The sequence below is a fragment of the Oncorhynchus kisutch genome, linkage group LG20 (assembly GCF_002021735.2).
Source record: "Oncorhynchus kisutch isolate 150728-3 linkage group LG20, Okis_V2, whole genome shotgun sequence".
In the NCBI taxonomy this organism is placed as follows: domain Eukaryota; kingdom Metazoa; phylum Chordata; class Actinopteri; order Salmoniformes; family Salmonidae; genus Oncorhynchus; species Oncorhynchus kisutch.
The window spans coordinates 32,813,404-32,823,323 of record NC_034193.2 but is presented as its reverse complement, the minus strand read 5'-3'; the positions used below and the strand labels follow the sequence as shown (position 1 = coordinate 32,823,323).

Genomic DNA, 9,920 nt, shown 5'->3' with positions numbered 1-9,920 from the left:
CCACCTTTATGACCAGGACCTTACCTATAAAAGACAAAGACCTAGCCTTCCCGAGAACCCTCAGGGCCCCCTCACAGAGAGAGAACCCCCCGGGCACATCCGTCCTACCGCGCCATCTTCCGAAAAACCTAACGGAAGACTTTGCATGATTCAGAACTGCCCCCGACGCTCGGGTGAAATCCCCAATGATGGCAAGGGACCTTGTCAGGCATGAGTCCTTGCATAGCAGCAAGGAAGTGTCGTCGGCGTACTGCGTCATCTTAACACGCAGCCCGCCGCTTCCAGGGATCAACAAGCCCTCCACCCCTGTGTCTGCCCTAATGGCAGCCCCCAGAGGCTCCATGTACAGAACGAAGAGGAGTGCCGAGAGCGGGCACCCCTGCCTGACCCCAGACGAGAGGTCAAAAACGTCACCCAAGTGACCGTTTACGCTAACTCGACACCCCGCTCCGACATATAATGTACGGATCCATCCTATATACTTCTCCCCAAATCCTAATCTGCCTAATACCCTGAATAGAAAAGATCTATTCACGCGATCAAAGGCTGCTACCATTAAAGGCAGACCTCTATCTTCAACCCAAGCAATGGAGTCCCTGATCAACTGAAGGTTCCATCTAATAGAGCGTCCCTCTACCCCGCACGTCTGATCCTCGTGGACGACGTAGGCAAGGGCTGTGCGCAACCGGTCCGCTAAGACCTTTGCAAGCAACTTGTAGTCTACACACAGCATGGTCAATGGCCGCCAGTTGACAAGGTCTGTTGCGTCCCCCTTCTTGTACAGAAGTGACAGCACACCAACAGCCATTGATCCCCCTGGAACCCCTGTCTCAAGGATGGCCTTCAAGACTTCGAGTACCACCGGTCCAAGTATACCCCAAAACTTGAGGTAAAGCCACTATGTGCACGCTCCAGGAAAGCTTGAGCCTTCTGCTCCTGCAACTCCCTGAGCTGCGCCTTCAGGGCTGTGGATCTCTCCCAGTCAATCGACCCGCCGAGGTTGCCTGCCTCGTACTCGAGTTCGAGCAACCTTTGGATATGATCCACCTCCCTCCTTTCCTCCCTTTTCTTCCTCTTACCATATCCTATAATAAAAGCCCTAATCCTTACCTTTACTAAATCCCACCATTCTAACACCCCCTCACACATGGGCCGGAGGCCTTGAAGCCCCCGAAACACCCCTGTGACGGCATTGACAAAGACCTGCTCATCCAGTAATTCCCGATCTAGTTTCCAGTACCCCCTACCGAAGAGGCAGACTGGCGACCCCACCTGCAGGAACACCCCGTCGTGGTCCGAAAAGAACACAGGCAACAGGCGCCCAGACAACTGACCCAAAGACCTGGATACAAAAATGTAGTCGAGCCTCCGCGCAACCCCCCTGGAGTTGCGCCATGTAGGACCGACCATTGCCGGAGTAGTGTGCAGGCCACCATCAACCAGACCATGGCAAGCCATTAGCCCGGTGATGGCACGTGCACTACTGTCTCCCCCTATCCCTAAATCAATATTAAAATCACCTCCTATCACTAAGTGCCTATTTGTAACACACAGGGGCGCCAGACAGTCCACCATCTCCCTCCTGTCTGCCGCCACCTGTGGCCCATACACCCCAAATAACCTATATCTAACATCCCTATACGTGACATCTACCCCTAACACTCTACCCTGCATAACAACAAAAGTGCCCTCTACCTTCACCTCCCTATTTCCAAACAAAATCCCTACTCCCGTTGAGTGCACCCCTCCTATGCCCCACAACGAATCTCCCTTTACCCACTCCCTCCTAAACCTTTCAACATCCCCTCCATCCCTCAGGTGAACCTCCTGTAAGAAACAAAAATCAAAACCAATCCCCTCTATAAAACTAAACACCGCCCTCCTTTTAACATAATCCCTTAACCCCCTAACATTTAGACTAAAAAAGGAAACAGAAATATTAATTTAATAAATTACCACCAAATAAACCCAAAACAAACAAAAAACAGGAGACTCACCCGATGCTCCCCTGTTCCCTCTCCCCCGGCAGGGATGTCCTCTCATCTCCTGAAGCCCCCCCGTCCTCCTCCATCTCTTGAACCCAGGATGCAGGCATGGTGTTAGGTCTTGGAGTGTCCTGCATCCCGGGCTCTTCACCAACACTCTCCCCGTAGGCTGTCTGGCTGAGAGTAGGAGACCCCACCCCCTCAAACAGGAGTTGGGATCCCCCCTCAAACAGCCCGGATCCACTTCCTGGGTCCCCCCCACCCATAGACCATGGGCTGTGGAAAAAAGCGATGCCAAATTAATATTTCCCCCCCATCCCTCTTTTAGCTACCCCCTCCCCATCCTCCACCCCCTCCCTCTCGCTGCCTGCCGAGACCCCCTTCATCTTCCGTTTCTTTTTTTTTGGTGTAGGAGGTAGCGGGGAGACACCACCCCCCTTCCCCGCTAGCTCCTCCACCATTTCCCTCACCATCTCTTCCACGAGGACACTCGAACTACTGCTGTCTCCCCACTCCTTTACCCCTTCTTCCCCCCTCCCATGCCCTGCCACCGACACCCCCCCTCCTTCCACTCTTGCTCTCTCTCTCTCCTCCACGGCTTTTCTTCCATTCTTCTCCTCCTTTCAGTCCTTCCGCTCCTGTGTCTTCAGTTTCCCCCTTTCTTCCAGCTTCCGCCGCTTGCTCCGCTTCCTTCCTTTCAGCAATTCCCTCTGTTGCCTTGCTCAAAGCCTGAGCCGGTCTTTCTTCTCCTCTTCTTCCCCCATCCCCCTCTCCTGCTCTCCCCCCAGCTGCAGACGCGTATGACCTCTGTTTAGCCGGGCACTCCCGCCACAGGTGTGCAGACGATCCACACCCGTGGCACGCCTTAGGCATTTTGCAGTCCCTCGCCTCGTGCTCCCCAGATCCACAGTATCTACACTTCCTTGTGTTGCACGAGGCGAGCATATGACCGTAGGCCATACAACGCCTGCAAAATGGAGGCTGACGGGCATAATACAGAGTTCCCCTGTCAGCCCCCAGGGAGAACATCGCCGGAGGATGGAGGAATCCATCATGCCCCTCTGGGTCCTCCCTGAGCAACGTCTGAAAAACTCTCCTTCCATTCCAGAAGCCCAGGGAGTCCCTTATGAGCCTCGCCGATGATATGTTGTCTAAATACCGTCCCAAAAAAGACCTCACCTCTTCGTCGGTCACATGAGGGTTATACATATTTACTGTGACCAACCTGAAATTACTTCTTCCCAGGCTGGTCACCTCGTAGTTGCACATCGGCTTCTCCTTTCCCACCTCTCTCGCCTTCTTCAACACTTCTTCAAATATTTCCTCCTTCTTCAACGTCACATCAAAAGATGCCTCCCCCGGATTTGCCTGGAGGCACAAAACCTCTCCCACCTCCAACTTTAGGGTCCCGATCAAAATAGTCCTTCCAAACGTTTCCCTCCCATACGGCTCCATCTCCTTATTCCTCCAGGCAAATCTCACGGTATTTGCTATACCGATACCAGGCATCTTTGGTGTAGAAAACCGAGCCATTTTTCCAAACAGAGAAAAATACTCAAAAATAGAAAGGGAAAAAAAATTCCGCACGAAACAATTTTATCGCCCTCCTGGTTCGACCTCTTGGCTAAGGGGTTACGGCACCTCGGTACCCAACTTGAACTTAGCCAAAAGGCCGAGAAGCGATAACCCACAAATGGAACCCTGCAACCGCCGGGCCCCCGGGGGTATCGACAGACATCAGCGGGTGGGTTGGCAAGAGCCGGCTCCTCCAATCCCACCCACCCACCGTTTCCCCGGCTACAGACAGACAGACAGGCAGGCAGGTGTTTTTTGTAAAAAGTCGCTAATGCGTCTTTAAGTGACTATCCTGGCCCATCTATGTCAATTTCTCTTGAAACAAGATACCGGGCTCTGCAAGAAGCAAAGCCCCTCCAAAAATACGTTGAACTCGTATGTGTTCCTCTCCACGGAAGTCTTTAGTAAAAGGCGAAAGGCTTGTGCGTAATGAAGAGAAACCAGAGTCAAATGGAAGTCAGAGGTCGGGGGCCCGAGACACACTCTGTGCACTGTAGGCCGGGTTCCCGCGGGTGCTCCCGGAATCCACTCTTCCAAGTTTTCGAGGGCTGTGGATGAAAAGAAGGTCACAGACACAGAGGCACAGCGACAGACAGAGAGAGAGACAGAGAGACAGAGACACACACACACACAATCCTGGCCCAATTTTATTTATTTATTTTAAAGTAAAATGGCGGGAAACGGGGGACCCCATTGAAAGGCGCTTCGCCCTTTTTTCAGTTTGAATGTTTCTTTCCTTCTCTTCTTCTGCTAGCTAGCTAAGCTAGCTGTTTACATAGCTTTGTGAATGAGTATTTTTCCTTGACAACGGGAGAAAAGTGTTGCACCGTTCCCGGAGGTACTGCAATACCGGGTCGATGCGTGGAGCGGACGGAGCAAGCCCCATTTCCGACTCCCTGTTCGAAAAATCCATTTAATATGTAGTCCCCCTATGGGGGACGTATCAGTTATTAAACTTATAAGAACAGAATTTTTTATTTTTTAAATTTTTTTTTATTACTTTCGAATACCATTCATTCCATACCTTAAGGGAAGATTTCGGCAGGTGCCATATGGTTAGTGAGAAAGTCCATATTGGAAATGTACGGTCCCTTACTAGACGTCCGAAATCGTTTGTAAAATTCGCGGACGGCGTCGGGCCGAGCGGCAGGGCATCAAATGAACTTTGTCGGACATTCGGTTTCCGTTTTACAAAAATAATACGATTTTGGTCATTTTGCCGCTGTCCCGGAAATTCCCACAAGAGGGCATAAGCAATCATATTGCTATTGGACAAAACATCACGATTCACGACGGGGCCTTATCTCGAAAACTGAAAATATTTCAAAGCCGAAACTCGGTGAGCGTAGGTTTGGCATAACGGGCAGTTGGCCCCGAACAAGATGGCGTCTAGGCCTCAACGGTTTTTGAGTTATGGCCATTTATCTGGGATTAAAGGTCCAAAATGAAAATAAAGAAATTATTTTTCCACTTCACGTCAAAGTCAAGGAGCCTCCGGTGTCAATAAAAAAAAAAAACAGCCATTTATCTATCGTCATTTAAGAGAAATCGTACAACGACAGATTGGTGATGTTCACGGATAGGTGTTTTTTTTTTTTCAACGGTTACAGATCCAGTTGCAGGGTGTTCTTACGAATCTTTTTAAAGTGTGCTGCGGAGCTCTGCGAGATTTCTGTGATTTTTTTATGATTTTCTGAAATAACACACACTCCCTAAACACTCCGTAAATAACTCAGTTCTTAACGTAAAGACTTAAAACTCAGGATTATGTAAAGGCATACCTCAATCAGGATATGAGTTTATTTATAGCTTCCTGTGCCAACCGGAAGTGCCTTAAATGGTGTCACAGTGGCATTTTCCAAGGGTTAAAAAGGTCAGATCTTTTCAAAACTTCATATGTGTGATTAGGCAACCCCCATAAACTGTAAGTCAGTCATTTCTCCCAACAGATGTCAAAGAAAAGCTCTCTCACACACACACACACACACAGAAACACACACACAGCAAGGATGGAGTGCGGTGCTTAAAGACACACAAAGCCTACAATGGCATTTCCATATTCTCTAGGCCATGCCGAGTTCAACAAGATGCCCCGCTTGACCGTAGCTCGCTCGGTCTAAGCACAGCGACCATTAGAAAAGTAGGCCCAAAATGAAGGCTGGCCCTCAATGTCATTTGCTTTTGGGTGACAGTGAGAGAACCACAATTCGACCTCAGGAACGTACCTGAGGTCCTCCCGATCCGTGCAAGCCTAACGTTGACCGTGTGGCATTAACCCTTAATAGTTAAAAGAAGGTGTTTACTTCAAAGAGTTTGCATTGACTTCTCTCCCCATAGGAATACATTGCCTGCACCCCTAAATTCAACCTGAAGCCTATGTGGGTTATGAATGCCTTATGAACCTGTCTTCTATGACAGTCCATCAGACCACTATGAGGTCTACCTGTGCCAATTCTAAGCTTCCTGAAGCAAACGGAAGTGGTTAAATTAACCCAAAAGGTGTTTTGATGTACATAACCTTCAAAGGTGAAAATGACTACATTCAACCCTGTGTAGATCGTAGATCAGTCAATTCTTAACTTAAAGACTTAAAACTCAGGATTCTGTAAGTTTCTATGTCAATCAAGACATGTGTTTACTTATAGCTTCCTGTGCCAACCGGAAGTGCCTTTAATTAGGTCACACTGTCTGTTTTGAAGGGTTAGAAAAGTCACATCTCTCCAAAACTTCATATGTGTGACTAGGTAACCCTCATGAACTGTAAATCAGTCATTTCTCCCAACAGATGTCAAAGAAAAGCTTTCACATACACACACACCAAGGATGGAGTGATAAAGTGCGGTGCTCAAAGACACAGAGAGCAGGCAATGGCATAAACATAATCTCTAGGCCGTGCCGAGTTCAACGAGATATCCCGCTTGACCGTAGCTCGCTCGGTCTAGGCGCAGCGACCATTAGAAAAGTAGGCCCAAAATGAAGCCTGCCCCACAACGTCATTTGCTTTTGGGTGACAGTGAGAGAACCGTTAGGGTGAGAAGCACAATTCGACCTCAGGTACGTTCCTAAGGTCCTCCCGATCCGTGCAAGCCTAACGTTGACCGTGTGGCATTAACCCTTAATAGTTAAAAGAGGGTGTTTACTTCAAAGAGTTTGCATTGACTTCTCTCCCCATAGGAATACATTGCCTGCACCCCTAAATTCAACCTGAAGCCTATGTGGGTTATGAATGTCTTCGATGACAGTCCATCAGGCCACTACGAGGTCTACCTGTGTTGATTCTAAGCTTCCTGGACCAACCGGAAGTGGTTAAAATCACCCTAAAAGTGTTTATCCATACCCTGCCTGCAGTTTGATAGACATAGTGCATTCAACCCTGTGTAAATCAGTCAATTCTTAACGTAAGGACTTAAAACTCAGGATTCTGTAAAAGCATACCCCAGTGAGGATATGTGTTGATTTATAGCTTCCTGTGCCAACCGGAAGTGCCATAATTGGTGTCTCCTGGGCTGTTTCGAGGGGTTAAAAAAGTCAGATCTTTCCAAAACTTCATATATGTGATTAGGCAACCCCCATGAACTGTAAATCAGTCATTTTTCCCATAGAATTTCAAAGGAAAAATAAAACACAACTTGGATGGAGGGACGTATTGGGGTGCGTAGAGACAGACAGTGACTGCAATAGACAGACCTAGAGTTCGGAAACTTTAGAATCCTGTTCTAGACCTCCGGTCAATAGTGCGTGGTGAGTTACGTGGCTCTAGAAGGTTCTCGGACCGAGAAACAGCCTCGTACATTTGCAATGACTTCAATTCATTTTGACCGTTACGAAAATGACGACATTTAGAAAAGTCTCAAACGCAAGACTAGGTGCATTGCGACCGTCTCGTTCCATAGAGACGGACCCCAACGTTTCTGTCCGATAGCTCATTCAAGGACCCCGTAGCAAGTCATGGAAAAAAGTGGATTTTCAGCACCAATTAGGGTTTTGCTCGGACACCAAATGACCGATCGAGCCGAAACTTGGGATTCGGGGTCGCCTCAGCTAGGCCTACACATAACATAAGAAATGGACCCGCAGCTAGAACGTAACTACGTGTTTTTATTGGTTTGAACCGAAGGCTTTGTGAATTTTGGGCCAGCTCTGAAGTATGTGATAGTTGGCTACTAAACGAGTTGGAAAAAGTGGGTTTGGTGTCAGAATGATATCTAATTGACTGACGGACGGTGACTTGCTGGTGACTCTTGTCCATTTGCAATATGTTTAAACAGTGAGGTACCATCACCAAAGTGACATTCTGAAATCAACCCTAACGAGCGACTGAGATTAACCAGAATCACTGCCCAGCCATCCCAAGTTCATCGGGCCAGTCAATTTCATATTCCTGCAGGATTTTTATAGCATGACAAATTCGTGATGGTACCTGCCCATTGAACCATATTGCAAATGCACAGTGACTTTGCAAAAGTAAGAAAACATAAACAAATGGACATAATGAAATCACCATATTTTTATTTTTGGGTTACCAGTTGCACAACAATGCACGTACACTTGCAATATGATTCAACAGTGAAAAAACATCACAAAATGGACATGATGAAGTCAACACAACGAGCGATGGAAAGGAACAACTATCACTGCCAGGCCATCCTGTGTTCATCAGGCCAGTCAATTTCACATTCCTTGAGGATTTTTATAGCATGACAAATTCGTGATGGTACCTGCCCATTGAACCATATTGCAAATGCACAGTGACTTTGCAAAAGTAAGAAAACATAAACAAATGGACATAATGAAATCACCATATTTTTTATTTTTGGGTTACCAGTTGCACAACAATGCATGTACACTTGCAATATGATTCAACAGTGAAAAAACATCACAAAATGGACATGATGAAGTCAACACAACGAGCGATGGAAAGGAACAACTCAAATCAAATCAAATCAAATCAAATTTATTTATATAGCCCTTCGTACATCAGCTGATATCTCAAAGTGCTGTACAGAAACCCAGCCTAAAACCCCAAACAGCAAGCAATGCAGGTGGAGAAGCACGGTGGCTAGGAAAAACTCCCTAGAAAGGCCAATACCTAGGAAGAAACCTAGAGAGGAACCAGGCTATGTGGGGTGGCCAGTCCTCTTCTGGCTGTGCCGGGTGGAGATTATAACAGAACATGGTCAAGATGTTCAATGTTCATAAATGACCAGCATGGTCGAATAATAATAAGGCAGAACAGTTGAAACTAGAGCAGCAGCACAGTCAGGTGGAAGTTGAAACTGGAGCAGCAGCATGGCCAGGTAGACTGGGGACAGCAAGGAGTCATCATGTCAGGTAGTCCTGGGGCATGGTCCTAGGGCTCAGGTCAGTTGAAACTGGAACAGCAGCATGGCCAGGTGGACTGGGGACAGCAAGGAGTCATCATGTCAGGTAGTCCTGGGGCATGGTCCTAGGGCTCAGGTCCTCCGAGAGAGAGAAAGAAAGAGAGAAGGAGAGAATTAGAGAACGCACACTTAGATTCACACAGGACACCGAATAGGACAGGAGAAGTACTCCAGATATAACAAACTGACCCCAGCCCCCCGACCCCAGCCCCCCGACACATAAACTACTGCAGCATAAATACAACTATCACTGCCAGGCCATCCTGTGTTCATCAGGCCAGTCAATTTCACATTCCTTGAGGATTTTTATAGCATGACAAATTCGTGATGGTACCTGCCCATTGAACCATATTGCAAATGCACAGTGACTTTGCAAAAGTAAGAAAACATAAACAAATGGACATAATGAAATCACCATATTTTTTATTTTTGGGTTACCAGTTGCACAACAATGCATGTACACTTGCAATATGATTCAACAGTGAAAAAACATCACAAAATGGACATGATGAAGTCAACACAATGAGCGATGGAAAGGAGCAACTATCACTGCCAGGCCATCCCGAGTTCATCTGGCCAGTCAATTTTGCATTTCAGCAGGATTTTTGAGCATGTCAAATTTCTTATGGTATTTGGCCCCAAAAAAACACATGATGAATTGACATAAAATTGAAACAATTTCGAAAAACGGTCCAGAAAGAACTTTTTTACGAGGGTGATAAGTTTTTTAAAAAGTTCAAATTTTCGACTTTTGACTTCATATGAAATCACATTGTAAATGGACAAAACATATTTCTTATGCGCATGTAAAAATAAAATAAAAATTATGCTAATAAAATTGGACAAAAGTATGTTGATACAGTTCTTATACATGTGTAATTGACACAAAAATGGAAAGAATTTTGAAAAACGGTCCAGAAAGCACTTTTTTAAGGGTGTGTGAAGTTTTTTACTAAATTTTGACATTTTTGACGTTTGA

The 9,920-nt window shown here is 46.7% G+C and overlaps 1 non-coding gene and 1 pseudogene across 1 annotated transcript; both read right to left on the bottom strand.

The window, feature by feature from the left end:
- Window positions 1-3,892: 3,892 nt before the first annotated feature.
- On the bottom strand, window positions 3,893-4,009 carry LOC116355569 (U5 spliceosomal RNA). The gene has a single exon (XR_004204577.1). It is a non-coding gene; the product is annotated as a U5 spliceosomal RNA (small nuclear RNA).
- Window positions 4,010-4,376: 367 nt separating this feature from the next.
- On the bottom strand, window positions 4,377-4,549 carry LOC116355566 (uncharacterized; annotated as a pseudogene).
- Window positions 4,550-9,920: the final 5,371 nt, after the last annotated feature.